Source organism: Sinohyriopsis cumingii, chromosome 14 (assembly GCF_028554795.1).
Source record: "Sinohyriopsis cumingii isolate HCF-2022 chromosome 14, ASM2855479v2, whole genome shotgun sequence".
Taxonomy (NCBI): domain Eukaryota; kingdom Metazoa; phylum Mollusca; class Bivalvia; order Unionida; family Unionidae; genus Sinohyriopsis; species Sinohyriopsis cumingii.
Window position 1 is genome coordinate 58,789,699 of NC_142974.1, and position 27,942 is coordinate 58,817,640.

At 36.3% G+C, this 27,942-nt stretch overlaps 6 non-coding genes across 6 annotated transcripts; all 6 read left to right on the plus strand.

The window, feature by feature from the left end:
- The first annotated feature begins 2,900 nt into the window (after nucleotides 1–2,900).
- On the plus strand, nucleotides 2,901–2,974 carry Trnai-aau (transfer RNA isoleucine (anticodon AAU)). Its single transcript has one exon. It is a non-coding gene; the product is annotated as a tRNA-Ile (tRNA).
- Nucleotides 2,975–7,248: 4,274 nt separating this feature from the next.
- On the plus strand, nucleotides 7,249–7,322 carry Trnai-aau (transfer RNA isoleucine (anticodon AAU)). Its single transcript has one exon. It is a non-coding gene; the product is annotated as a tRNA-Ile (tRNA).
- Nucleotides 7,323–11,596: 4,274 nt separating this feature from the next.
- Trnai-aau (transfer RNA isoleucine (anticodon AAU)) lies at nucleotides 11,597–11,670 on the plus strand. The gene has a single exon. It is a non-coding gene; the product is annotated as a tRNA-Ile (tRNA).
- Nucleotides 11,671–15,944: 4,274 nt separating this feature from the next.
- Trnai-aau (transfer RNA isoleucine (anticodon AAU)) lies at nucleotides 15,945–16,018 on the plus strand. Its single transcript has one exon. It is a non-coding gene; the product is annotated as a tRNA-Ile (tRNA).
- A 4,274-nt stretch (nucleotides 16,019–20,292) lies between these two features.
- On the plus strand, nucleotides 20,293–20,366 carry Trnai-aau (transfer RNA isoleucine (anticodon AAU)). The gene has a single exon. It is a non-coding gene; the product is annotated as a tRNA-Ile (tRNA).
- Nucleotides 20,367–24,640: 4,274 nt separating this feature from the next.
- Trnai-aau (transfer RNA isoleucine (anticodon AAU)) lies at nucleotides 24,641–24,714 on the plus strand. The gene has a single exon. It is a non-coding gene; the product is annotated as a tRNA-Ile (tRNA).
- Nucleotides 24,715–27,942: the final 3,228 nt, after the last annotated feature.

Consider the following 27,942-nt stretch of genomic DNA (forward strand, 5'->3'; position numbering starts at 1 on the left):
ACATTTAAAATAGATCTTGATGAAGAGTGGTTGATTTAATCAATATTTATGCTCCAAATCTTGTGCGAGTAAGGTATACCTTTTAATGAGATCAAACACATATTTGCATAACAATACTAGCGATAACACTATCTTGGTTGGTGCGTTCAATAACGCTTTATCTGGAATTGATCGACATAACAAAACCTTAACAGGGCTTTCTAAAATTAGTTATGATAGAAATACAAAACGACACACATTGTCGCATTTAACCTACTCGACACACTATTGACATTCGGTCCCAGACTATTTGGAATCAGGTCACAATTAGTACTTCGAGTTCAGTACCCACCATTGTAGTTCTAGCAGTTTTCGTCTATTTTCAGTACATTTTTTCCTCTTATTTTGGTGGGGATAGAAGAGTTATATATATGCATTTCTTGTAGGGATTTAAAGGTAATTGTTTATTCTGAAGAATATGAGTTCTAGGTGTGGTTTTCTCTTTGTATTTTGGCGACAGTGACTAGTGTGTTATAAGGCTTTGGTGATGGTCCTGAAGTGAAATATGTGTTCTATTTACATGCTGCTCTGTTGACAGTCCAGCCTCTCAAACAAATGCAGGTCAACCTTTGACAAGAACTTCACCGTGATATCATCTTTGACGGTATCTTAAATTAACATATGATTGTATTGATTGTCACACAGTGGAAAGGTCAGTATTGAGAAACAAATGTAGTGAACATATAGCAAAATAAATTGTATTCTATGTCCACGTTGCTGTAAAGGACAAACTGTGCCTCAGCCAACAAAGGCGACACACTATTTGCATCCGGTTCCAGACTGTGCATCTAACTTATTTAGCATTGAACTCTATAACGCAAACCTGGGTATGGTTCCGAACTTTGACTGGATGCACAACATCATTAACACTTCGGTGCGTCAAAATGAACAAATTTGGAAAACTATTAACTTACTTTTCTATGCAAGATTAGTTTGGAAAATGGGATTATTTGAGTTAGAGGTTATGCGAACTATGATAAATTGAATATTTATGCTGCCGAGTGGTCTAAAGCGCTGTCCGTCACTGATCACTGCCATCTCACCTCTGTCTGCGTGGGTTCGAGTCTCGGGCTCGTCAAATGTAGATACGTGAGAAAGCTTGCCGGTAGCTTCTTGTGGGTCGGTGGTTCTTTCAGGGGTTTTCCCGGTTCTTCCTCCACCATTAATACTGGCCGCCACGTATAGCCTCTCTTGTGCTGAAAAATGGCGTTAAACCCTATAACAACAACAACAATATTTATGCTGATTTTCACAAGCCATTGACCATCAAATATATGGTCTGCATATTTTAAAATATTATATTTCATTATTTTGAGGACTACATTTTGTGAGAAAACACATACAAGCCTGGACGTTGTATAATAAGATGTTTTGGCTTTTATAATTCTTTTGCTTTGTGCTTTTATAATCTAAATAAGAACGGTTGTGGTGAACACACCATTTCTTGACACTACAATACATTGGAGACATCTAGTAGCTGAAGAAGGCGTGAGCTGTCCATATATTCCATTTTATTTGGTCTTTACCCTTGATACGTTACAGTATGACAGTGGAGATCTGATTTTAATCATGCTGAGTTAGGCTTGTCTCTTTTTCTTTCTTGACGATAAATTTACTCTTACTATTATTATTAATATTATCATTATTAAAACTGCTAGGAGTAGCAGTAGTTCATATGTCAGTTCCAGTAGTAGGTAATTATTTACTGGTCAATTTGAATCGATCAGGGCTTTAGGGCGGGATGCTAGATAGTAAATATGCTAGAGCTGAATTTGCATCAGATAACTCCTGAAAGCGTAGTCAACATGATAAAACCTTGCCTATTAGCTTCGTGATCTGTAGATTTCCCACCATGAGGCACACTAGTTTCTGGATACTGTAGGCATGTCTACTTCATTTGTTTCATAATTATCATCATGGTTGCCTGTCGTTTCGCCAAATATTACAGATTGCTTAGCGATTGCTGCTGTTATATTTCTTATCACGTTATACTTTATAGACGAGTGTGTCCTAAGTAAAAATGAACTTGATGAACTTTGGTAAATTATTATTTTAACTTACTATACTGCCAATGTTCATTTCCCAATCAGTTGGTAATAAGAATGCACATTCATAGAAATCAGTATAGAGCATAGCAACTGTTTAACCTCAACAATTTTTGCTGAAATCATATTGTCAAACTGTATATTGAAGTGTCCAAGAGGATAGTAAGATATGTTTTCTTTTATAATTTCCGAATTATGCATTTTACATTGGTTCAATAGATTTTTATAATGATAACACACACGTTGACCATGCGAAGTTCGTGGCTTCGATCGCCCCTTTGGCCATACTTATTTTATTTTCTCATACGTCTCTTTCATTTCTATTCTGCAGCACAAATTTCAATTTCCATTTGTAAAGGCACAAAATCTGTACCTAGTTATCTCGTAAAACTATATTATTCAATTCTAAAAGCTGCGTTAGTCTGCTACCCAAAACCTGATTCAGAGGACCATCTAAGATATATATGAGACCTGCAAGTGGAAGTGAGACATCCACGACTAACCAAGAGCCACCTTGGTATGTGTCTTATCTTCGTTCTCTCCAAAAGCTCGAGGAGTAATTTATGACTTTACTTAAAACAACACGCAATGTGTTAACGTTAGCACATTCGGCAATTATGAAAAGACCAATATTTGTTATAATATGGGAGTTATGCATTTTACATTATTTCCATATATTTTATACTATTAACATACACGTTGGCAATGCTTTTACGTACCCTAATTGTGTGGTTCCTTTTGCTAATCATTCATTGTGTGAAAGTATGTACTCCATCTGTATTTCTAGATTGTGTAGGAGGATTTTGATTAGCAAGTGGCCGCATAGCTCAGTTGGTTAGAGCGTCGTGCTAATAACGCGAAGGTCGTGGGTTCGATCCCCCCTGTGGCCAATAGTTTTCATTTTCGTTACTATTTTCCTCTCTATTTCTTTATTTACCTTTATTTTTTCTCCTTCTCTTTCATTTCTTATCTGGAGTAACGAAATAAAGTCTGTGCTATTATTTTTTAAAAGTTTAACAATTCAATATCAAAACTTTATGTTACCAAAATCATGATTCAATATACGTTATATTTGAGATCTAGAAGGTGAAGTGAAAGATCCACAATCAGCTGAAGCACACTTTGGTATGTGTCTTATCTTCGTTATAGCAGTGAGCACGAGGAGTAATTCATAAGTTTACCTTAAACCTAATATAGAAAGCTATCAGTTAGAACTTTAGGCAAACATGAAAATAAATAATAAACATATGTTGGGGTATTGCACAGTAATAAAGTAAAGGTGTGTTCTCGATGTCTAGATCCGAGCCAGCTTATGAAAAGGAGACTGGATTTTGTGTGCTATAAGTGTGGGGAGAAGAGCCATGTAGCTATGAATAGCAAACGGCAAAGATTTGACAGTTGTGGAAGGTTTTCTTTATGTGTCAATGAAGGATATGCGACAAATGCCACAAGGAAGCCCAAACATGTACATGTTACAGAGAGGACATTGTGGAAGTGAATCCGCAGATTGGTGATGCTAAGAGGGAGGAACAATCATTGGAGTTACAGCTTGCCGAAGATGATGAAGAAGACGTTGAGAATTAAATACAGGATAATTATAGTGAAGAAAGAGGGGAGGAAACTGTGGGAAGCAGAGTCGATAAGACCGAACAAGAAATAGAATCGGAGGAAGAACGAAACAACAGGCGTACTGTTAGTGATAGATCGGTGACGGATCCAGGAAGTGATGACAGTAGGATGGTAGTTGAAGTCGCTGTTGAAAGGCAAACGATGTTCAGAGTTTTCAGGTAAACGGAAATGGAAATAACAGTACTGATATAGACACTTTCAAAGTCATACACAGTTGGAGAAGACGGTTTAATACAGTACCTAGACTGAAAACGAATAGCATGCGTCTCAAATCCATTAAATAATTTCTAGTATTCATGGAAATGATAAAACATGCGACATAATTTAATACTTTAAACACACTAATCATTATAATGGCCTTATATATTGTATCTCTAATTGTAAACGGCATGCTAGATTTGAATAAGCGAAAGTCTGTTTTAGAAATATTTCTAAAAAATAAGAGGCCATATTTTATTATTGCAAGAAGCCTTTTGGGATGATGAGTTTACTGAATGTATCAGAGAAAATGAGATTTGTAATGGTGACATATTTGATAGCAATGCCGTCATTAGGAGGGCTGGTGTTGATGTTTTAGTAGTGAGAGAGGTGAAAAATCAAGTGGCACATGAAATGTTTCATAAGGGTAGAATTTTACATTTAAAATAGATCTTGATGAAGAGTGGTTGATTTAATCAATATTTATGCTCCAAATCTTGTGCGAGTAAGGTATACCTTTTAATGAGATCAAACACATATTTGCATAACAATACTAGCGATAACACTATCTTGGTTGGTGCGTTCAATAACGCTTTATCTGGAATTGATCGACATAACAAAACCTTAACAGGGCTTTCTAAAATTAGTTATGATAGAAATACAAAACGACACACATTGTCGCATTTAACCTACTCGACACACTATTGACATTCGGTCCCAGACTATTTGGAATCAGGTCACAATTAGTACTTCGAGTTCAGTACCCACCATTGTAGTTCTAGCAGTTTTCGTCTATTTTCAGTACATTTTTTCCTCTTATTTTGGTGGGGATAGAAGAGTTATATATATGCATTTCTTGTAGGGATTTAAAGGTAATTGTTTATTCTGAAGAATATGAGTTCTAGGTGTGGTTTTCTCTTTGTATTTTGGCGACAGTGACTAGTGTGTTATAAGGCTTTGGTGATGGTCCTGAAGTGAAATATGTGTTCTATTTACATGCTGCTCTGTTGACAGTCCAGCCTCTCAAACAAATGCAGGTCAACCTTTGACAAGAACTTCACCGTGATATCATCTTTGACGGTATCTTAAATTAACATATGATTGTATTGATTGTCACACAGTGGAAAGGTCAGTATTGAGAAACAAATGTAGTGAACATATAGCAAAATAAATTGTATTCTATGTCCACGTTGCTGTAAAGGACAAACTGTGCCTCAGCCAACAAAGGCGACACACTATTTGCATCCGGTTCCAGACTGTGCATCTAACTTATTTAGCATTGAACTCTATAACGCAAACCTGGGTATGGTTCCGAACTTTGACTGGATGCACAACATCATTAACACTTCGGTGCGTCAAAATGAACAAATTTGGAAAACTATTAACTTACTTTTCTATGCAAGATTAGTTTGGAAAATGGGATTATTTGAGTTAGAGGTTATGCGAACTATGATAAATTGAATATTTATGCTGCCGAGTGGTCTAAAGCGCTGTCCGTCACTGATCACTGCCATCTCACCTCTGTCTGCGTGGGTTCGAGTCTCGGGCTCGTCAAATGTAGATACGTGAGAAAGCTTGCCGGTAGCTTCTTGTGGGTCGGTGGTTCTTTCCGGGGTTTTCCCGGTTCTTCCTCCACCATTAATACTGGCCGCCATGTATAGCCTATCTTGTGCTGAAAAATGGCGTTAAACCCTATAACAACAACAACAATATTTATGCTGATTTTCACAAGCCATTGACCATCAAATATATGGTCTGCATATTTTAAAATATTATATTTCATTATTTTGAGGACTACATTTTGTGAGAAAACACATACAAGCCTGGACGTTGTATAATAAGATGTTTTGGCTTTTATAATTCTTTTGCTTTGTGCTTTTATAATCTAAATAAGAACGGTTGTGGTGAACACACCATTTCTTGACACTACAATACATTGGAGACATCTAGTAGCTGAAGAAGGCGTGAGCTGTCCATATATTCCATTTTATTTGGTCTTTACCCTTGATACGTTACAGTATGACAGTGGAGATCTGATTTTAATCATGCTGAGTTAGGCTTGTCTCTTTTTCTTTCTTGACGATAAATTTACTCTTACTATTATTATTAATATTATCATTATTAAAACTGCTAGGAGTAGCAGTAGTTCATATGTCAGTTCCAGTAGTAGGTAATTATTTACTGGTCAATTTGAATCGATCAGGGCTTTAGGGCGGGATGCTAGATAGTAAATATGCTAGAGCTGAATTTGCATCAGATAACTCCTGAAAGCGTAGTCAACATGATAAAACCTTGCCTATTAGCTTCGTGATCTGTAGATTTCCCACCATGAGGCACACTAGTTTCTGGATACTGCAGGCATGTCTACTTCATTTGTTTCATAATTATCATCATGGTTGCCTGTCGTTTCGCCAAATATTACAGATTGCTTAGCGATTGCTGCTGTTATATTTCTTATCACGTTATACTTTATAGACGAGTGTGTCCTAAGTAAAAATGAACTTGATGAACTTTGGTAAATTATTATTTTAACTTACTATACTGCCAATGTTCATTTCCCAATCAGTTGGTAATAAGAATGCACATTCATAGAAATCAGTATAGAGCATAGCAACTGTTTAACCTCAACAATTTTTGCTGAAATCATATTGTCAAACTGTATATTGAAGTGTCCAAGAGGATAGTAAGATATGTTTTCTTTTATAATTTCCGAATTATGCATTTTACATTGGTTCAATAGATTTTTATAATGATAACACACACGTTGACCATGCGAAGTTCGTGGCTTCGATCGCCCCTTTGGCCATACTTATTTTATTTTCTCATACGTCTCTTTCATTTCTATTCTGCAGCACAAATTTCAATTTCCATTTGTAAAGGCACAAAATCTGTACCTAGTTATCTCGTAAAACTATATTATTCAATTCTAAAAGCTGCGTTAGTCTGCTACCCAAAACCTGATTCAGAGGACCATCTAAGATATATATGAGACCTGCAAGTGGAAGTGAGACATCCACGACTAACCAAGAGCCACCTTGGTATGTGTCTTATCTTCGTTCTCTCCAAAAGCTCGAGGAGTAATTTATGACTTTACTTAAAACAACACGCAATGTGTTAACGTTAGCACATTCGGCAATTATGAAAAGACCAATATTTGTTATAATATGGGAGTTATGCATTTTACATTATTTCCATATATTTTATACTATTAACATACACGTTGGCAATGCTTTTACGTACCCTAATTGTGTGGTTCCTTTTGCTAATCATTCATTGTGTGAAAGTATGTACTCCATCTGTATTTCTAGATTGTGTAGGAGGATTTTGATTAGCAAGTGGCCGCATAGCTCAGTTGGTTAGAGCGTCGTGCTAATAACGCGAAGGTCGTGGGTTCGATCCCCCCTGTGGCCAATAGTTTTCATTTTCGTTACTATTTTCCTCTCTATTTCTTTATTTACCTTTATTTTTTCTCCTTCTCTTTCATTTCTTATCTGGAGTAACGAAATAAAGTCTGTGCTATTATTTTTTAAAAGTTTAACAATTCAATATCAAAACTTTATGTTACCAAAATCATGATTCAATATACGTTATATTTGAGATCTAGAAGGTGAAGTGAAAGATCCACAATCAGCTGAAGCACACTTTGGTATGTGTCTTATCTTCGTTATAGCAGTGAGCACGAGGAGTAATTCATAAGTTTACCTTAAACCTAACATAGAAAGCTATCAGTTAGAACTTTAGGCAAACATGAAAATAAATAATAAACATATTTTGGGGTATTGCACAGTAATAAAGTAAAGGTGTGTTCTCGATGTCTAGATCCGAGCCAGCTTATGAAAAGGTGACTGGATTTTGTGTGCTATAAGTGTGGGGAGAAGAGCCATGTAGCTATGAATAGCAAACGGCAAAGATTTGACAGTTGTGGAAGGTTTTCTTTATGTGTCAATGAAGGATATGCGACAAATGCCACAAGGAAGCCCAAACATGTACATGTTACAGAGAGGACATTGTGGAAGTGAATCCGCAGATTGGTGATGCTAAGAGGGAGGAACAATCATTGGAGTTACAGCTTGCCGAAGATGATGAAGAAGACGTTGAGAATTAAATACAGGATAATTATAGTGAAGAAAGAGGGGAGGAAACTGTGGGAAGCAGAGTCGATAAGACCGAACAAGAAATAGAATCGGAGGAAGAACGAAACAACAGGCGTACTGTTAGTGATAGATCGGTGACGGATCCAGGAAGTGATGACAGTAGGATGGTAGTTGAAGTCGCTGTTGAAAGGCAAACGATGTTCAGAGTTTTCAGGTAAACGGAAATGGAAATAACAGTACTGATATAGACACTTTCAAAGTCATACACAGTTGGAGAAGACGGTTTAATACAGTACCTAGACTGAAAACGAATAGCATGCGTCTCAAATCCATTAAATAATTTCTAGTATTCATGGAAATGATAAAACATGCGACATAATTTAATACTTTAAACACACTAATCATTATAATGGCCTTATATATTGTATCTCTAATTGTAAACGGCATGCTAGATTTGAATAAGCGAAAGTCTGTTTTAGAAATATTTCTAAAAAATAAGAGGCCATATTTTATTATTGCAAGAAGCCTTTTGGGATGATGAGTTTACTGAATGTATCAGAGAAAATGAGATTTGTAATGGTGACATATTTGATAGCAATGCCGTCATTAGGAGGGCTGGTGTTGATGTTTTAGTAGTGAGAGAGGTGAAAAATCAAGTGGCACATGAAATGTTTCATAAGGGTAGAATTTTACATTTAAAATAGATCTTGATGAAGAGTGGTTGATTTAATCAATATTTATGCTCCAAATCTTGTGCGAGTAAGGTATACCTTTTAATGAGATCAAACACATATTTGCATAACAATACTAGCGATAACACTATCTTGGTTGGTGCGTTCAATAACGCTTTATCTGGAATTGATCGACATAACAAAACCTTAACAGGGCTTTCTAAAATTAGTTATGATAGAAATACAAAACGACACACATTGTCGCATTTAACCTACTCGACACACTATTGACATTCGGTCCCAGACTATTTGGAATCAGGTCACAATTAGTACTTCGAGTTCAGTACCCACCATTGTAGTTCTAGCAGTTTTCGTCTATTTTCAGTACATTTTTTCCTCTTATTTTGGTGGGGATAGAAGAGTTATATATATGCATTTCTTGTAGGGATTTAAAGGTAATTGTTTATTCTGAAGAATATGAGTTCTAGGTGTGGTTTTCTCTTTGTATTTTGGCGACAGTGACTAGTGTGTTATAAGGCTTTGGTGATGGTCCTGAAGTGAAATATGTGTTCTATTTACATGCTGCTCTGTTGACAGTCCAGCCTCTCAAACAAATGCAGGTCAACCTTTGACAAGAACTTCACCGTGATATCATCTTTGACGGTATCTTAAATTAACATATGATTGTATTGATTGTCACACAGTGGAAAGGTCAGTATTGAGAAACAAATGTAGTGAACATATAGCAAAATAAATTGTATTCTATGTCCACGTTGCTGTAAAGGACAAACTGTGCCTCAGCCAACAAAGGCGACACACTATTTGCATCCGGTTCCAGACTGTGCATCTAACTTATTTAGCATTGAACTCTATAACGCAAACCTGGGTATGGTTCCGAACTTTGACTGGATGCACAACATCATTAACACTTCGGTGCGTCAAAATGAACAAATTTGGAAAACTATTAACTTACTTTTCTATGCAAGATTAGTTTGGAAAATGGGATTATTTGAGTTAGAGGTTATGCGAACTATGATAAATTGAATATTTATGCTGCCGAGTGGTCTAAAGCGCTGTCCGTCACTGATCACTGCCATCTCACCTCTGTCTGCGTGGGTTCGAGTCTCGGGCTCGTCAAATGTAGATACGTGAGAAAGCTTGCCGGTAGCTTCTTGTGGGTCGGTGGTTCTTTCCGGGGTTTTCCCGGTTCTTCCTCCACCATTAATACTGGCCGCCATGTATAGCCTCTCTTGTGCTGAAAAATGGCGTTAAACCCTATAACAACAACAACAATATTTATGCTGATTTTCACAAGCCATTGACCATCAAATATATGGTCTGCATATTTTAAAATATTATATTTCATTATTTTGAGGACTACATTTTGTGAGAAAACACATACAAGCCTGGACGTTGTATAATAAGATGTTTTGGCTTTTATAATTCTTTTGCTTTGTGCTTTTATAATCTAAATAAGAACGGTTGTGGTGAACACACCATTTCTTGACACTACAATACATTGGAGACATCTAGTAGCTGAAGAAGGCGTGAGCTGTCCATATATTCCATTTTATTTGGTCTTTACCCTTGATACGTTACAGTATGACAGTGGAGATCTGATTTTAATCATGCTGAGTTAGGCTTGTCTCTTTTTCTTTCTTGACGATAAATTTACTCTTACTATTATTATTAATATTATCATTATTAAAACTGCTAGGAGTAGCAGTAGTTCATATGTCAGTTCCAGTAGTAGGTAATTATTTACTGGTCAATTTGAATCGATCAGGGCTTTAGGGCGGGATGCTAGATAGTAAATATGCTAGAGCTGAATTTGCATCAGATAACTCCTGAAAGCGTAGTCAACATGATAAAACCTTGCCTATTAGCTTCGTGATCTGTAGATTTCCCACCATGAGGCACACTAGTTTCTGGATACTGTAGGCATGTCTACTTCATTTGTTTCATAATTATCATCATGGTTGCCTGTCGTTTCGCCAAATATTACAGATTGCTTAGCGATTGCTGCTGTTATATTTCTTATCACGTTATACTTTATAGACGAGTGTGTCCTAAGTAAAAATGAACTTGATGAACTTTGGTAAATTATTATTTTAACTTACTATACTGCCAATGTTCATTTCCCAATCAGTTGGTAATAAGAATGCACATTCATAGAAATCAGTATAGAGCATAGCAACTGTTTAACCTCAACAATTTTTGCTGAAATCATATTGTCAAACTGTATATTGAAGTGTCCAAGAGGATAGTAAGATATGTTTTCTTTTATAATTTCCGAATTATGCATTTTACATTGGTTCAATAGATTTTTATAATGATAACACACACGTTGACCATGCGAAGTTCGTGGCTTCGATCGCCCCTTTGGCCATACTTATTTTATTTTCTCATACGTCTCTTTCATTTCTATTCTGCAGCACAAATTTCAATTTCCATTTGTAAAGGCACAAAATCTGTACCTAGTTATCTCGTAAAACTATATTATTCAATTCTAAAAGCTGCGTTAGTCTGCTACCCAAAACCTGATTCAGAGGACCATCTAAGATATATATGAGACCTGCAAGTGGAAGTGAGACATCCACGACTAACCAAGAGCCACCTTGGTATGTGTCTTATCTTCGTTCTCTCCAAAAGCTCGAGGAGTAATTTATGACTTTACTTAAAACAACACGCAATGTGTTAACGTTAGCACATTCGGCAATTATGAAAAGACCAATATTTGTTATAATATGGGAGTTATGCATTTTACATTATTTCCATATATTTTATACTATTAACATACACGTTGGCAATGCTTTTACGTACCCTAATTGTGTGGTTCCTTTTGCTAATCATTCATTGTGTGAAAGTATGTACTCCATCTGTATTTCTAGATTGTGTAGGAGGATTTTGATTAGCAAGTGGCCGCATAGCTCAGTTGGTTAGAGCGTCGTGCTAATAACGCGAAGGTCGTGGGTTCGATCCCCCCTGTGGCCAATAGTTTTCATTTTCGTTACTATTTTCCTCTCTATTTCTTTATTTACCTTTATTTTTTCTCCTTCTCTTTCATTTCTTATCTGGAGTAACGAAATAAAGTCTGTGCTATTATTTTTTAAAAGTTTAACAATTCAATATTAAAACTTTATGTTACCAAAATCATGATTCAAAATACGTTATATTTGAGATCTAGAAGGTGAAGTGAAAGATCCACAATCAGCTGAAGCACACTTTGGTATGTGTCTTATCTTCGTTATAGCAGTGAGCACGAGGAGTAATTCATAAGTTTACCTTAAACCTAATATAGAAAGCTATCAGTTAGAACTTTAGGCAAACATGAAAATAAATAATAAACATATTTTGGGGTATTGCACAGTAATAAAGTAAAGGTGTGTTCTCGATGTCTAGATCCGAGCCAGCTTATGAAAAGGTGACTGGATTTTGTGTGCTATAAGTGTGGGGAGAAGAGCCATGTAGCTATGAATAGCAAACGGCAAAGATTTGACAGTTGTGGAAGGTTTTCTTTATGTGTCAATGAAGGATATGCGACAAATGCCACAAGGAAGCCCAAACATGTACATGTTACAGAGAGGACATTGTGGAAGTGAATCCGCAGATTGGTGATGCTAAGAGGGAGGAACAATCATTGGAGTTACAGCTTGCCGAAGATGATGAAGAAGACGTTGAGAATTAAATACAGGATAATTATAGTGAAGAAAGAGGGGAGGAAACTGTGGGAAGCAGAGTCGATAAGACCGAACAAGAAATAGAATCGGAGGAAGAACGAAACAACAGGCGTACTGTTAGTGATAGATCGGTGACGGATCCAGGAAGTGATGACAGTAGGATGGTAGTTGAAGTCGCTGTTGAAAGGCAAACGATGTTCAGAGTTTTCAGGTAAACGGAAATGGAAATAACAGTACTGATATAGACACTTTCAAAGTCATACACAGTTGGAGAAGACGGTTTAATACAGTACCTAGACTGAAAACGAATAGCATGCGTCTCAAATCCATTAAATAATTTCTAGTATTCATGGAAATGATAAAACATGCGACATAATTTAATACTTTAAACACACTAATCATTATAATGGCCTTATATATTGTATCTCTAATTGTAAACGGCATGCTAGATTTGAATAAGCGAAAGTCTGTTTTAGAAATATTTCTAAAAAATAAGAGGCCATATTTTATTATTGCAAGAAGCCTTTTGGGATGATGAGTTTACTGAATGTATCAGAGAAAATGAGATTTGTAATGGTGACATATTTGATAGCAATGCCGTCATTAGGAGGGCTGGTGTTGATGTTTTAGTAGTGAGAGAGGTGAAAAATCAAGTGGCACATGAAATGTTTCATAAGGGTAGAATTTTACATTTAAAATAGATCTTGATGAAGAGTGGTTGATTTAATCAATATTTATGCTCCAAATCTTGTGCGAGTAAGGTATACCTTTTAATGAGATCAAACACATATTTGCATAACAATACTAGCGATAACACTATCTTGGTTGGTGCGTTCAATAACGCTTTATCTGGAATTGATCGACATAACAAAACCTTAACAGGGCTTTCTAAAATTAGTTATGATAGAAATACAAAACGACACACATTGTCGCATTTAACCTACTCGACACACTATTGACATTCGGTCCCAGACTATTTGGAATCAGGTCACAATTAGTACTTCGAGTTCAGTACCCACCATTGTAGTTCTAGCAGTTTTCGTCTATTTTCAGTACATTTTTTCCTCTTATTTTGGTGGGGATAGAAGAGTTATATATATGCATTTCTTGTAGGGATTTAAAGGTAATTGTTTATTCTGAAGAATATGAGTTCTAGGTGTGGTTTTCTCTTTGTATTTTGGCGACAGTGACTAGTGTGTTATAAGGCTTTGGTGATGGTCCTGAAGTGAAATATGTGTTCTATTTACATGCTGCTCTGTTGACAGTCCAGCCTCTCAAACAAATGCAGGTCAACCTTTGACAAGAACTTCACCGTGATATCATCTTTGACGGTATCTTAAATTAACATATGATTGTATTGATTGTCACACAGTGGAAAGGTCAGTATTGAGAAACAAATGTAGTGAACATATAGCAAAATAAATTGTATTCTATGTCCACGTTGCTGTAAAGGACAAACTGTGCCTCAGCCAACAAAGGCGACACACTATTTGCATCCGGTTCCAGACTGTGCATCTAACTTATTTAGCATTGAACTCTATAACGCAAACCTGGGTATGGTTCCGAACTTTGACTGGATGCACAACATCATTAACACTTCGGTGCGTCAAAATGAACAAATTTGGAAAACTATTAACTTACTTTTCTATGCAAGATTAGTTTGGAAAATGGGATTATTTGAGTTAGAAGTTATGCGAACTATGATAAATTGAATATTTATGCTGCCGAGTGGTCTAAAGCGCTGTCCGTCACTGATCACTGCCATCTCACCTCTGTCTGCGTGGGTTCGAGTCTCGGGCTCGTCAAATGTAGATACGTGAGAAAGCTTGCCGGTAGCTTCTTGTGGGTCGGTGGTTCTTTCCGGGGTTTTCCCGGTTCTTCCTCCACCATTAATACTGGCCGCCATGTATAGCCTCTCTTGTGCTGAAAAATGGCGTTAAACCCTATAACAACAACAACAATATTTATGCTGATTTTCACAAGCCATTGACCATCAAATATATGGTCTGCATATTTTAAAATATTATATTTCATTATTTTGAGGACTACATTTTGTGAGAAAACACATACAAGCCTGGACGTTGTATAATAAGATGTTTTGGCTTTTATAATTCTTTTGCTTTGTGCTTTTATAATCTAAATAAGAACGGTTGTGGTGAACACACCATTTCTTGACACTACAATACATTGGAGACATCTAGTAGCTGAAGAAGGCGTGAGCTGTCCATATATTCCATTTTATTTGGTCTTTACCCTTGATACGTTACAGTATGACAGTGGAGATCTGATTTTAATCATGCTGAGTTAGGCTTGTCTCTTTTTCTTTCTTGACGATAAATTTACTCTTACTATTATTATTAATATTATCATTATTAAAACTGCTAGGAGTAGCAGTAGTTCATATGTCAGTTCCAGTAGTAGGTAATTATTTACTGGTCAATTTGAATCGATCAGGGCTTTAGGGCGGGATGCTAGATAGTAAATATGCTAGAGCTGAATTTGCATCAGATAACTCCTGAAAGCGTAGTCAACATGATAAAACCTTGCCTATTAGCTTCGTGATCTGTAGATTTCCCACCATGAGGCACACTAGTTTCTGGATACTGTAGGCATGTCTACTTCATTTGTTTCATAATTATCATCATGGTTGCCTGTCGTTTCGCCAAATATTACAGATTGCTTAGCGATTGCTGCTGTTATATTTCTTATCACGTTATACTTTATAGACGAGTGTGTCCTAAGTAAAAATGAACTTGATGAACTTTGGTAAATTATTATTTTAACTTACTATACTGCCAATGTTCATTTCCCAATCAGTTGGTAATAAGAATGCACATTCATAGAAATCAGTATAGAGCATAGCAACTGTTTAACCTCAACAATTTTTGCTGAAATCATATTGTCAAACTGTATATTGAAGTGTCCAAGAGGATAGTAAGATATGTTTTCTTTTATAATTTCCGAATTATGCATTTTACATTGGTTCAATAGATTTTTATAATGATAACACACACGTTGACCATGCGAAGTTCGTGGCTTCGATCGCCCCTTTGGCCATACTTATTTTATTTTCTCATACGTCTCTTTCATTTCTATTCTGCAGCACAAATTTCAATTTCCATTTGTAAAGGCACAAAATCTGTACCTAGTTATCTCGTAAAACTATATTATTCAATTCTAAAAGCTGCGTTAGTCTGCTACCCAAAACCTGATTCAGAGGACCATCTAAGATATATATGAGACCTGCAAGTGGAAGTGAGACATCCACGACTAACCAAGAGCCACCTTGGTATGTGTCTTATCTTCGTTCTCTCCAAAAGCTCGAGGAGTAATTTATGACTTTACTTAAAACAACACGCAATGTGTTAACGTTAGCACATTCGGCAATTATGAAAAGACCAATATTTGTTATAATATGGGAGTTATGCATTTTACATTATTTCCATATATTTTATACTATTAACATACACGTTGGCAATGCTTTTACGTACCCTAATTGTGTGGTTCCTTTTGCTAATCATTCATTGTGTGAAAGTATGTACTCCATCTGTATTTCTAGATTGTGTAGGAGGATTTTGATTAGCAAGTGGCCGCATAGCTCAGTTGGTTAGAGCGTCGTGCTAATAACGCGAAGGTCGTGGGTTCGATCCCCCCTGTGGCCAATAGTTTTCATTTTCGTTACTATTTTCCTCTCTATTTCTTTATTTACCTTTATTTTTTCTCCTTCTCTTTCATTTCTTATCTGGAGTAACGAAATAAAGTCTGTGCTATTATTTTTTAAAAGTTTAACAATTCAATATTAAAACTTTATGTTACCAAAATCATGATTCAAAATACGTTATATTTGAGATCTAGAAGGTGAAGTGAAAGATCCACAATCAGCTGAAGCACACTTTGGTATGTGTCTTATCTTCGTTATAGCAGTGAGCACGAGGAGTAATTCATAAGTTTACCTTAAACCTAATATAGAAAGCTATCAGTTAGAACTTTAGGCAAACATGAAAATAAATAATAAACATATTTTGGGGTATTGCACAGTAATAAAGTAAAGGTGTGTTCTCGATGTCTAGATCCGAGCCAGCTTATGAAAAGGTGACTGGATTTTGTGTGCTATAAGTGTGGGGAGAAGAGCCATGTAGCTATGAATAGCAAACGGCAAAGATTTGACAGTTGTGGAAGGTTTTCTTTATGTGTCAATGAAGGATATGCGACAAATGCCACAAGGAAGCCCAAACATGTACATGTTACAGAGAGGACATTGTGGAAGTGAATCCGCAGATTGGTGATGCTAAGAGGGAGGAACAATCATTGGAGTTACAGCTTGCCGAAGATGATGAAGAAGACGTTGAGAATTAAATACAGGATAATTATAGTGAAGAAAGAGGGGAGGAAACTGTGGGAAGCAGAGTCGATAAGACCGAACAAGAAATAGAATCGGAGGAAGAACGAAACAACAGGCGTACTGTTAGTGATAGATCGGTGACGGATCCAGGAAGTGATGACAGTAGGATGGTAGTTGAAGTCGCTGTTGAAAGGCAAACGATGTTCAGAGTTTTCAGGTAAACGGAAATGGAAATAACAGTACTGATATAGACACTTTCAAAGTCATACACAGTTGGAGAAGACGGTTTAATACAGTACCTAGACTGAAAACGAATAGCATGCGTCTCAAATCCATTAAATAATTTCTAGTATTCATGGAAATGATAAAACATGCGACATAATTTAATACTTTAAACACACTAATCATTATAATGGCCTTATATATTGTATCTCTAATTGTAAACGGCATGCTAGATTTGAATAAGCGAAAGTCTGTTTTAGAAATATTTCTAAAAAATAAGAGGCCATATTTTATTATTGCAAGAAGCCTTTTGGGATGATGAGTTTACTGAATGTATCAGAGAAAATGAGATTTGTAATGGTGACATATTTGATAGCAATGCCGTCATTAGGAGGGCTGGTGTTGATGTTTTAGTAGTGAGAGAGGTGAAAAATCAAGTGGCACATGAAATGTTTCATAAGGGTAGAATTTTACATTTAAAATAGATCTTGATGAAGAGTGGTTGATTTAATCAATATTTATGCTCCAAATCTTGTGCGAGTAAGGTATACCTTTTAATGAGATCAAACACATATTTGCATAACAATACTAGCGATAACACTATCTTGGTTGGTGCGTTCAATAACGCTTTATCTGGAATTGATCGACATAACAAAACCTTAACAGGGCTTTCTAAAATTAGTTATGATAGAAATACAAAACGACACACATTGTCGCATTTAACCTACTCGACACACTATTGACATTCGGTCCCAGACTATTTGGAATCAGGTCACAATTAGTACTTCGAGTTCAGTACCCACCATTGTAGTTCTAGCAGTTTTCGTCTATTTTCAGTACATTTTTTCCTCTTATTTTGGTGGGGATAGAAGAGTTATATATATGCATTTCTTGTAGGGATTTAAAGGTAATTGTTTATTCTGAAGAATATGAGTTCTAGGTGTGGTTTTCTCTTTGTATTTTGGCGACAGTGACTAGTGTGTTATAAGGCTTTGGTGATGGTCCTGAAGTGAAATATGTGTTCTATTTACATGCTGCTCTGTTGACAGTCCAGCCTCTCAAACAAATGCAGGTCAACCTTTGACAAGAACTTCACCGTGATATCATCTTTGACGGTATCTTAAATTAACATATGATTGTATTGATTGTCACACAGTGGAAAGGTCAGTATTGAGAAACAAATGTAGTGAACATATAGCAAAATAAATTGTATTCTATGTCCACGTTGCTGTAAAGGACAAACTGTGCCTCAGCCAACAAAGGCGACACACTATTTGCATCCGGTTCCAGACTGTGCATCTAACTTATTTAGCATTGAACTCTATAACGCAAACCTGGGTATGGTTCCGAACTTTGACTGGATGCACAACATCATTAACACTTCGGTGCGTCAAAATGAACAAATTTGGAAAACTATTAACTTACTTTTCTATGCAAGATTAGTTTGGAAAATGGGATTATTTGAGTTAGAGGTTATGCGAACTATGATAAATTGAATATTTATGCTGCCGAGTGGTCTAAAGCGCTGTCCGTCACTGATCACTGCCATCTCACCTCTGTCTGCGTGGGTTCGAGTCTCGGGCTCGTCAAATGTAGATACGTGAGAAAGCTTGCCGGTAGCTTCTTGTGGGTCGGTGGTTCTTTCCGGGGTTTTCCCGGTTCTTCCTCCACCATTAATACTGGCCGCCATGTATAGCCTCTCTTGTGCTGAAAAATGGCGTTAAACCCTATAACAACAACAACAATATTTATGCTGATTTTCACAAGCCATTGACCATCAAATATATGGTCTGCATATTTTAAAATATTATATTTCATTATTTTGAGGACTACATTTTGTGAGAAAACACATACAAGCCTGGACGTTGTATAATAAGATGTTTTGGCTTTTATAATTCTTTTGCTTTGTGCTTTTATAATCTAAATAAGAACGGTTGTGGTGAACACACCATTTCTTGACACTACAATACATTGGAGACATCTAGTAGCTGAAGAAGGCGTGAGCTGTCCATATATTCCATTTTATTTGGTCTTTACCCTTGATACGTTACAGTATGACAGTGGAGATCTGATTTTAATCATGCTGAGTTAGGCTTGTCTCTTTTTCTTTCTTGACGATAAATTTACTCTTACTATTATTATTAATATTATCATTATTAAAACTGCTAGGAGTAGCAGTAGTTCATATGTCAGTTCCAGTAGTAGGTAATTATTTACTGGTCAATTTGAATCGATCAGGGCTTTAGGGCGGGATGCTAGATAGTAAATATGCTAGAGCTGAATTTGCATCAGATAACTCCTGAAAGCGTAGTCAACATGACAAAACCTTGCCTATTAGCTTCGTGATCTGTAGATTTCCCACCATGAGGCACACTAGTTTCTGGATACTGTAGGCATGTCTACTTCATTTGTTTCATAATTATCATCATGGTTGCCTGTCGTTTCGCCAAATATTACAGATTGCTTAGCGATTGCTGCTGTTATATTTCTTATCACGTTATACTTTATAGACGAGTGTGTCCTAAGTAAAAATGAACTTGATGAACTTTGGTAAATTATTATTTTAACTTACTATACTGCCAATGTTCATTTCCCAATCAGTTGGTAATAAGAATGCACATTCATAAAAATCAGTATAGAGCATAGCAACTGTTTAACCTCAACAATTTTTGCTGAAATCATATTGTCAAACTGTATATTGAAGTGTCCAAGAGGATAGTAAGATATGTTTACTTTTATAATTTCCGAATTATGCATTTTACATTGGTTCAATAGATTTTTATAATGATAACACACACGTTGACCATGCGAAGTTCGTGGCTTCGATCGCCCCTTTGGCCATACTTATTTTATTTTCTCATACGTCTCTTTCATTTCTATTCTGCAGCACAAATTTCAATTTCCATTTGTAAAGGCACAAAATCTGTACCTAGTTATCTCGTAAAACTATATTATTCAATTCTAAAAGCTGCGTTAGTCTGCTACCCAAAACCTGATTCAGAGGACCATCTAAGATATATATGAGACCTGCAAGTGGAAGTGAGACATCCACGACTAACCAAGAGCCACCTTGGTATGTGTCTTATCTTCGTTCTCTCCAAAAGCTCGAGGAGTAATTTATGACTTTACTTAAAACAACACGCAATGTGTTAACGTTAGCACATTCGGCAATTATGAAAAGACCAATATTTGTTATAATATGGGAGTTATGCATTTTACATTATTTCCATATATTTTATACTATTAACATACACGTTGGCAATGCTTTTACGTACCCTAATTGTGTGGTTCCTTTTGCTAATCATTCATTGTGTGAAAGTATGTACTCCATCTGTATTTCTAGATTGTGTAGGAGGATTTTGATTAGCAAGTGGCCGCATAGCTCAGTTGGTTAGAGCGTCGTGCTAATAACGCGAAGGTCGTGGGTTCGATCCCCCCTGTGGCCAATAGTTTTCATTTTCGTTACTATTTTCCTCTCTATTTCTTTATTTACCTTTATTTTTTCTCCTTCTCTTTCATTTCTTATCTGGAGTAACGAAATAAAGTCTGTGCTATTATTTTTTAAAAGTTTAACAATTCAATATTAAAACTTTATGTTACCAAAATCATGATTCAAAATACGTTATATTTGAGATCTAGAAGGTGAAGTGAAAGATCCACAATCAGCTGAAGCACACTTTGGTATGTGTCTTATCTTCGTTATAGCAGTGAGCACGAGGAGTAATTCATAAGTTTACCTTAAACCTAATATAGAAAGCTATCAGTTAGAACTTTAGGCAAACATGAAAATAAATAATAAACATATTTTGGGGTATTGCACAGTAATAAAGTAAAGGTGTGTTCTCGATGTCTAGATCCGAGCCAGCTTATGAAAAGGTGACTGGATTTTGTGTGCTATAAGTGTGGGGAGAAGAGCCATGTAGCTATGAATAGCAAACGGCAAAGATTTGACAGTTGTGGAAGGTTTTCTTTATGTGTCAATGAAGGATATGCGACAAATGCCACAAGGAAGCCCAAACATGTACATGTTACAGAGAGGACATTGTGGAAGTGAATCCGCAGATTGGTGATGCTAAGAGGGAGGAACAATCATTGGAGTTACAGCTTGCCGAAGATGATGAAGAAGACGTTGAGAATTAAATACAGGATAATTATAGTGAAGAAAGAGGGGAGGAAACTGTGGGAAGCAGAGTCGATAAGACCGAACAAGAAATAGAATCGGAGGAAGAACGAAACAACAGGCGTACTGTTAGTGATAGATCGGTGACGGATCCAGGAAGTGATGACAGTAGGATGGTAGTTGAAGTCGCTGTTGAAAGGCAAACGATGTTCAGAGTTTTCAGGTAAACGGAAATGGAAATAACAGTACTGATATAGACACTTTCAAAGTCATACACAGTTGGAGAAGACGGTTTAATACAGTACCTAGACTGAAAACGAATAGCATGCGTCTCAAATCCATTAAATAATTTCTAGTATTCATGGAAATGATAAAACATGCGACATAATTTAATACTTTAAACACACTAATCATTATAATGGCCTTATATATTGTATCTCTAATTGTAAACGGCATGCTAGATTTGAATAAGCGAAAGTCTGTTTTAGAAATATTTCTAAAAAATAAGAGGCCATATTTTATTATTGCAAGAAGCCTTTTGGGATGATGAGTTTACTGAATGTATCAGAGAAAATGAGATTTGTAATGGTGACATATTTGATAGCAATGCCGTCATTAGGAGGGCTGGTGTTGATGTTTTAGTAGTGAGAGAGGTGAAAAATCAAGTGGCACATGAAATGTTTCATAAGGGTAGAATTTTACATTTAAAATAGATCTTGATGAAGAGTGGTTGATTTAATCAATATTTATGCTCCAAATCTTGTGCGAGTAAGGTATACCTTTTAATGAGATCAAACACATATTTGCATAACAATACTAGCGATAACACTATCTTGGTTGGTGCGTTCAATAACGCTTTATCTGGAATTGATCGACATAACAAAACCTTAACAGGGCTTTCTAAAATTAGTTATGATAGAAATACAAAACGACACACATTGTCGCATTTAACCTACTCGACACACTATTGACATTCGGTCCCAGACTATTTGGAATCAGGTCACAATTAGTACTTCGAGTTCAGTACCCACCATTGTAGTTCTAGCAGTTTTCGTCTATTTTCAGTACATTTTTTCCTCTTATTTTGGTGGGGATAGAAGAGTTATATATATGCATTTCTTGTAGGGATTTAAAGGTAATTGTTTATTCTGAAGAATATGAGTTCTAGGTGTGGTTTTCTCTTTGTATTTTGGCGACAGTGACTAGTGTGTTATAAGGCTTTGGTGATGGTCCTGAAGTGAAATATGTGTTCTATTTACATGCTGCTCTGTTGACAGTCCAGCCTCTCAAACAAATGCAGGTCAACCTTTGACAAGAACTTCACCGTGATATCATCTTTGACGGTATCTTAAATTAACATATGATTGTATTGATTGTCACACAGTGGAAAGGTCAGTATTGAGAAACAAATGTAGTGAACATATAGCAAAATAAATTGTATTCTATGTCCACGTTGCTGTAAAGGACAAACTGTGCCTCAGCCAACAAAGGCGACACACTATTTGCATCCGGTTCCAGACTGTGCATCTAACTTATTTAGCATTGAACTCTATAACGCAAACCTGGGTATGGTTCCGAACTTTGACTGGATGCACAACATCATTAACACTTCGGTGCGTCAAAATGAACAAATTTGGAAAACTATTAACTTACTTTTCTATGCAAGATTAGTTTGGAAAATGGGATTATTTGAGTTAGAGGTTATGCGAACTATGATAAATTGAATATTTATGCTGCCGAGTGGTCTAAAGCGCTGTCCGTCACTGATCACTGCCATCTCACCTCTGTCTGCGTGGGTTCGAGTCTCGGGCTCGTCAAATGTAGATACGTGAGAAAGCTTGCCGGTAGCTTCTTGTGGGTCGGTGGTTCTTTCCGGGGTTTTCCCGGTTCTTCCTCCACCATTAATACTGGCCGCCATGTATAGCCTCTCTTGTGCTGAAAAATGGCGTTAAACCCTATAACAACAACAACAATATTTATGCTGATTTTCACAAGCCATTGACCATCAAATATATGGTCTGCATATTTTAAAATATTATATTTCATTATTTTGAGGACTACATTTTGTGAGAAAACACATACAAGCCTGGACGTTGTATAATAAGATGTTTTGGCTTTTATAATTCTTTTGCTTTGTGCTTTTATAATCTAAATAAGAACGGTTGTGGTGAACACACCATTTCTTGACACTACAATACATTGGAGACATCTAGTAGCTGAAGAAGGCGTGAGCTGTCCATATATTCCATTTTATTTGGTCTTTACCCTTGATACGTTACAGTATGACAGTGGAGATCTGATTTTAATCATGCTGAGTTAGGCTTGTCTCTTTTTCTTTCTTGACGATAAATTTACTCTTACTATTATTATTAATATTATCATTATTAAAACTGCTAGGAGTAGCAGTAGTTCATATGTCAGTTCCAGTAGTAGGTAATTATTTACTGGTCAATTTGAATCGATCAGGGCTTTAGGGCGGGATGCTAGATAGTAAATATGCTAGAGCTGAATTTGCATCAGATAACTCCTGAAAGCGTAGTCAACATGACAAAACCTTGCCTATTAGCTTCGTGATCTGTAGATTTCCCACCATGAGGCACACTAGTTTCTGGATACTGTAGGCATGTCTACTTCATTTGTTTCATAATTATCATCATGGTTGCCTGTCGTTTCGCCAAATATTACAGATTGCTTAGCGATTGCTGCTGTTATATTTCTTATCACGTTATACTTTATAGACGAGTGTGTCCTAAGTAAAAATGAACTTGATGAACTTTGGTAAATTATTATTTTAACTTACTATACTGCCAATGTTCATTTCCCAATCAGTTGGTAATAAGAATGCACATTCATAAAAATCAGTATAGAGCATAGCAACTGTTTAACCTCAACAATTTTTGCTGAAATCATATTGTCAAACTGTATATTGAAGTGTCCAAGAGGATAGTAAGATATGTTTACTTTTATAATTTCCGAATTATGCATTTTACATTGGTTCAATAGATTTTTATAATGATAACACACACGTTGACCATGCGAAGTTCGTGGCTTCGATCGCCCCTTTGGCCATACTTATTTTATTTTCTCATACGTCTCTTTCATTTCTATTCTGCAGCACAAATTTCAATTTCCATTTGTAAAGGCACAAAATCTGTACCTAGTTATCTCGTAAAACTATATTATTCAATTCTAAAAGCTGCGTTAGTCTGCTACCCAAAACCTGATTCAGAGGACCATCTAAGATATATATGAGACCTGCAAGTGGAAGTGAGACATCCACGACTAACCAAGAGCCACCTTGGTATGTGTCTTATCTTCGTTCTCTCCAAAAGCTCGAGGAGTAATTTATGACTTTACTTAAAACAACACGCAATGTGTTAACGTTAGCACATTCGGCAATTATGAAAAGACCAATATTTGTTATAATATGGGAGTTATGCATTTTACATTATTTCCATATATTTTATACTATTAACATACACGTTGGCAATGCTTTTACGTACCCTAATTGTGTGGTTCCTTTTGCTAATCATTCATTGTGTGAAAGTATGTACTCCATCTGTATTTCTAGATTGTGTAGGAGGATTTTGATTAGCAAGTGGCCGCATAGCTCAGTTGGTTAGAGCGTCGTGCTAATAACGCGAAGGTCGTGGGTTCGATCCCCCCTGTGGCCAATAGTTTTCATTTTCGTTACTATTTTCCTCTCTATTTCTTTATTTACCTTTATTTTTTCTCCTTCTCTTTCATTTCTTATCTGGAGTAACGAAATAAAGTCTGTGCTATTATTTTTTAAAAGTTTAACAATTCAATATTAAAACTTTATGTTACCAAAATCATGATTCAAAATACGTTATATTTGAGATCTAGAAGGTGAAGTGAAAGATCCACAATCAGCTGAAGCACACTTTGGTATGTGTCTTATCTTCGTTATAGCAGTGAGCACGAGGAGTAATTCATAAGTTTACCTTAAACCTAATATAGAAAGCTATCAGTTAGAACTTTAGGCAAACATGAAAATAAATAATAAACATATTTTGGGGTATTGCACAGTAATAAAGTAAAGGTGTGTTCTCGATGTCTAGATCCGAGCCAGCTTATGAAAAGGTGACTGGATTTTGTGTGCTATAAGTGTGGGGAGAAGAGCCATGTAGCTATGAATAGCAAACGGCAAAGATTTGACAGTTGTGGAAGGTTTTCTTTATGTGTCAATGAAGGATATGCGACAAATGCCACAAGGAAGCCCAAACATGTACATGTTACAGAGAGGACATTGTGGAAGTGAATCCGCAGATTGGTGATGCTAAGAGGGAGGAACAATCATTGGAGTTACAGCTTGCCGAAGATGATGAAGAAGACGTTGAGAATTAAATACAGGATAATTATAGTGAAGAAAGAGGGGAGGAAACTGTGGGAAGCAGAGTCGATAAGACCGAACAAGAAATAGAATCGGAGGAAGAACGAAACAACAGGCGTACTGTTAGTGATAGATCGGTGACGGATCCAGGAAGTGATGACAGTAGGATGGTAGTTGAAGTCGCTGTTGAAAGGCAAACGATGTTCAGAGTTTTCAGGTAAACGGAAATGGAAATAACAGTACTGATATAGACACTTTCAAAGTCATACACAGTTGGAGAAGACGGTTTAATACAGTACCTAGACTGAAAACGAATAGCATGCGTCTCAAATCCATTAAATAATTTCTAGTATTCATGGAAATGATAAAACATGCGACATAATTTAATACTTTAAACACACTAATCATTATAATGGCCTTATATATTGTATCTCTAATTGTAAACGGCATGCTAGATTTGAATAAGCGAAAGTCTGTTTTAGAAATATTTCTAAAAAATAAGAGGCCATATTTTATTATTGCAAGAAGCCTTTTGGGATGATGAGTTTACTGAATGTATCAGAGAAAATGAGATTTGTAATGGTGACATATTTGATAGCAATGCCGTCATTAGGAGGGCTGGTGTTGATGTTTTAGTAGTGAGAGAGGTGAAAAATCAAGTGGCACATGAAATGTTTCATAAGGGTAGAATTTTACATTTAAAATAGATCTTGATGAAGAGTGGTTGATTTAATCAATATTTATGCTCCAAATCTTGTGCGAGTAAGGTATACCTTTTAATGAGATCAAACACATATTTGCATAACAATACTAGCGATAACACTATCTTGGTTGGTGCGTTCAATAACGCTTTATCTGGAATTGATCGACATAACAAAACCTTAACAGGGCTTTCTAAAATTAGTTATGATAGAAATACAAAACGACACACATTGTCGCATTTAACCTACTCGACACACTATTGACATTCGGTCCCAGACTATTTGGAATCAGGTCACAATTAGTACTTCGAGTTCAGTACCCACCATTGTAGTTCTAGCAGTTTTCGTCTATTTTCAGTACATTTTTTCCTCTTATTTTGGTGGGGATAGAAGAGTTATATATATGCATTTCTTGTAGGGATTTAAAGGTAATTGTTTATTCTGAAGAATATGAGTTCTAGGTGTGGTTTTCTCTTTGTATTTTGGCGACAGTGACTAGTGTGTTATAAGGCTTTGGTGATGGTCCTGAAGTGAAATATGTGTTCTATTTACATGCTGCTCTGTTGACAGTCCAGCCTCTCAAACAAATGCAGGTCAACCTTTGACAAGAACTTCACCGTGATATCATCTTTGACGGTATCTTAAATTAACATATGATTGTATTGATTGTCACACAGTGGAAAGGTCAGTATTGAGAAACAAATGTAGTGAACATATAGCAAAATAAATTGTATTCTATGTCCACGTTGCTGTAAAGGACAAACTGTGCCTCAGCCAACAAAGGCGACACACTATTTGCATCCGGTTCCAGACTGTGCATCTAACTTATTTAGCATTGAACTCTATAACGCAAACCTGGGTATGGTTCCGAACTTTGACTGGATGCACAACATCATTAACACTTCGGTGCGTCAAAATGAACAAATTTGGAAAACTATTAACTTACTTTTCTATGCAAGATTAGTTTGGAAAATGGGATTATTTGAGTTAGAGGTTATGCGAACTATGATAAATTGAATATTTATGCTGCCGAGTGGTCTAAAGCGCTGTCCGTCACTGATCACTGCCATCTCACCTCTGTCTGCGTGGGTTCGAGTCTCGGGCTCGTCAAATGTAGATACGTGAGAAAGCTTGCCGGTAGCTTCTTGTGGGTCGGTGGTTCTTTCCGGGGTTTTCCCGGTTCTTCCTCCACCATTAATACTGGCCGCCATGTATAGCCTCTCTTGTGCTGAAAAATGGCGTTAAACCCTATAACAACAACAACAATATTTATGCTGATTTTCACAAGCCATTGACCATCAAATATATGGTCTGCATATTTTAAAATATTATATTTCATTATTTTGAGGACTACATTTTGTGAGAAAACACATACAAGCCTGGACGTTGTATAATAAGATGTTTTGGCTTTTATAATTCTTTTGCTTTGTGCTTTTATAATCTAAATAAGAACGGTTGTGGTGAACACACCATTTCTTGACACTACAATACATTGGAGACATCTAGTAGCTGAAGAAGGCGTGAGCTGTCCATATATTCCATTTTATTTGGTCTTTACCCTTGATACGTTACAGTATGACAGTGGAGATCTGATTTTAATCATGCTGAGTTAGGCTTGTCTCTTTTTCTTTCTTGACGATAAATTTACTCTTACTATTATTATTAATATTATCATTATTAAAACTGCTAGGAGTAGCAGTAGTTCATATGTCAGTTCCAGTAGTAGGTAATTATTTACTGGTCAATTTGAATCGATCAGGGCTTTAGGGCGGGATGCTAGATAGTAAATATGCTAGAGCTGAATTTATTTGCATCAGATAACTCCTGAAAGCGTAGTCAACATGACA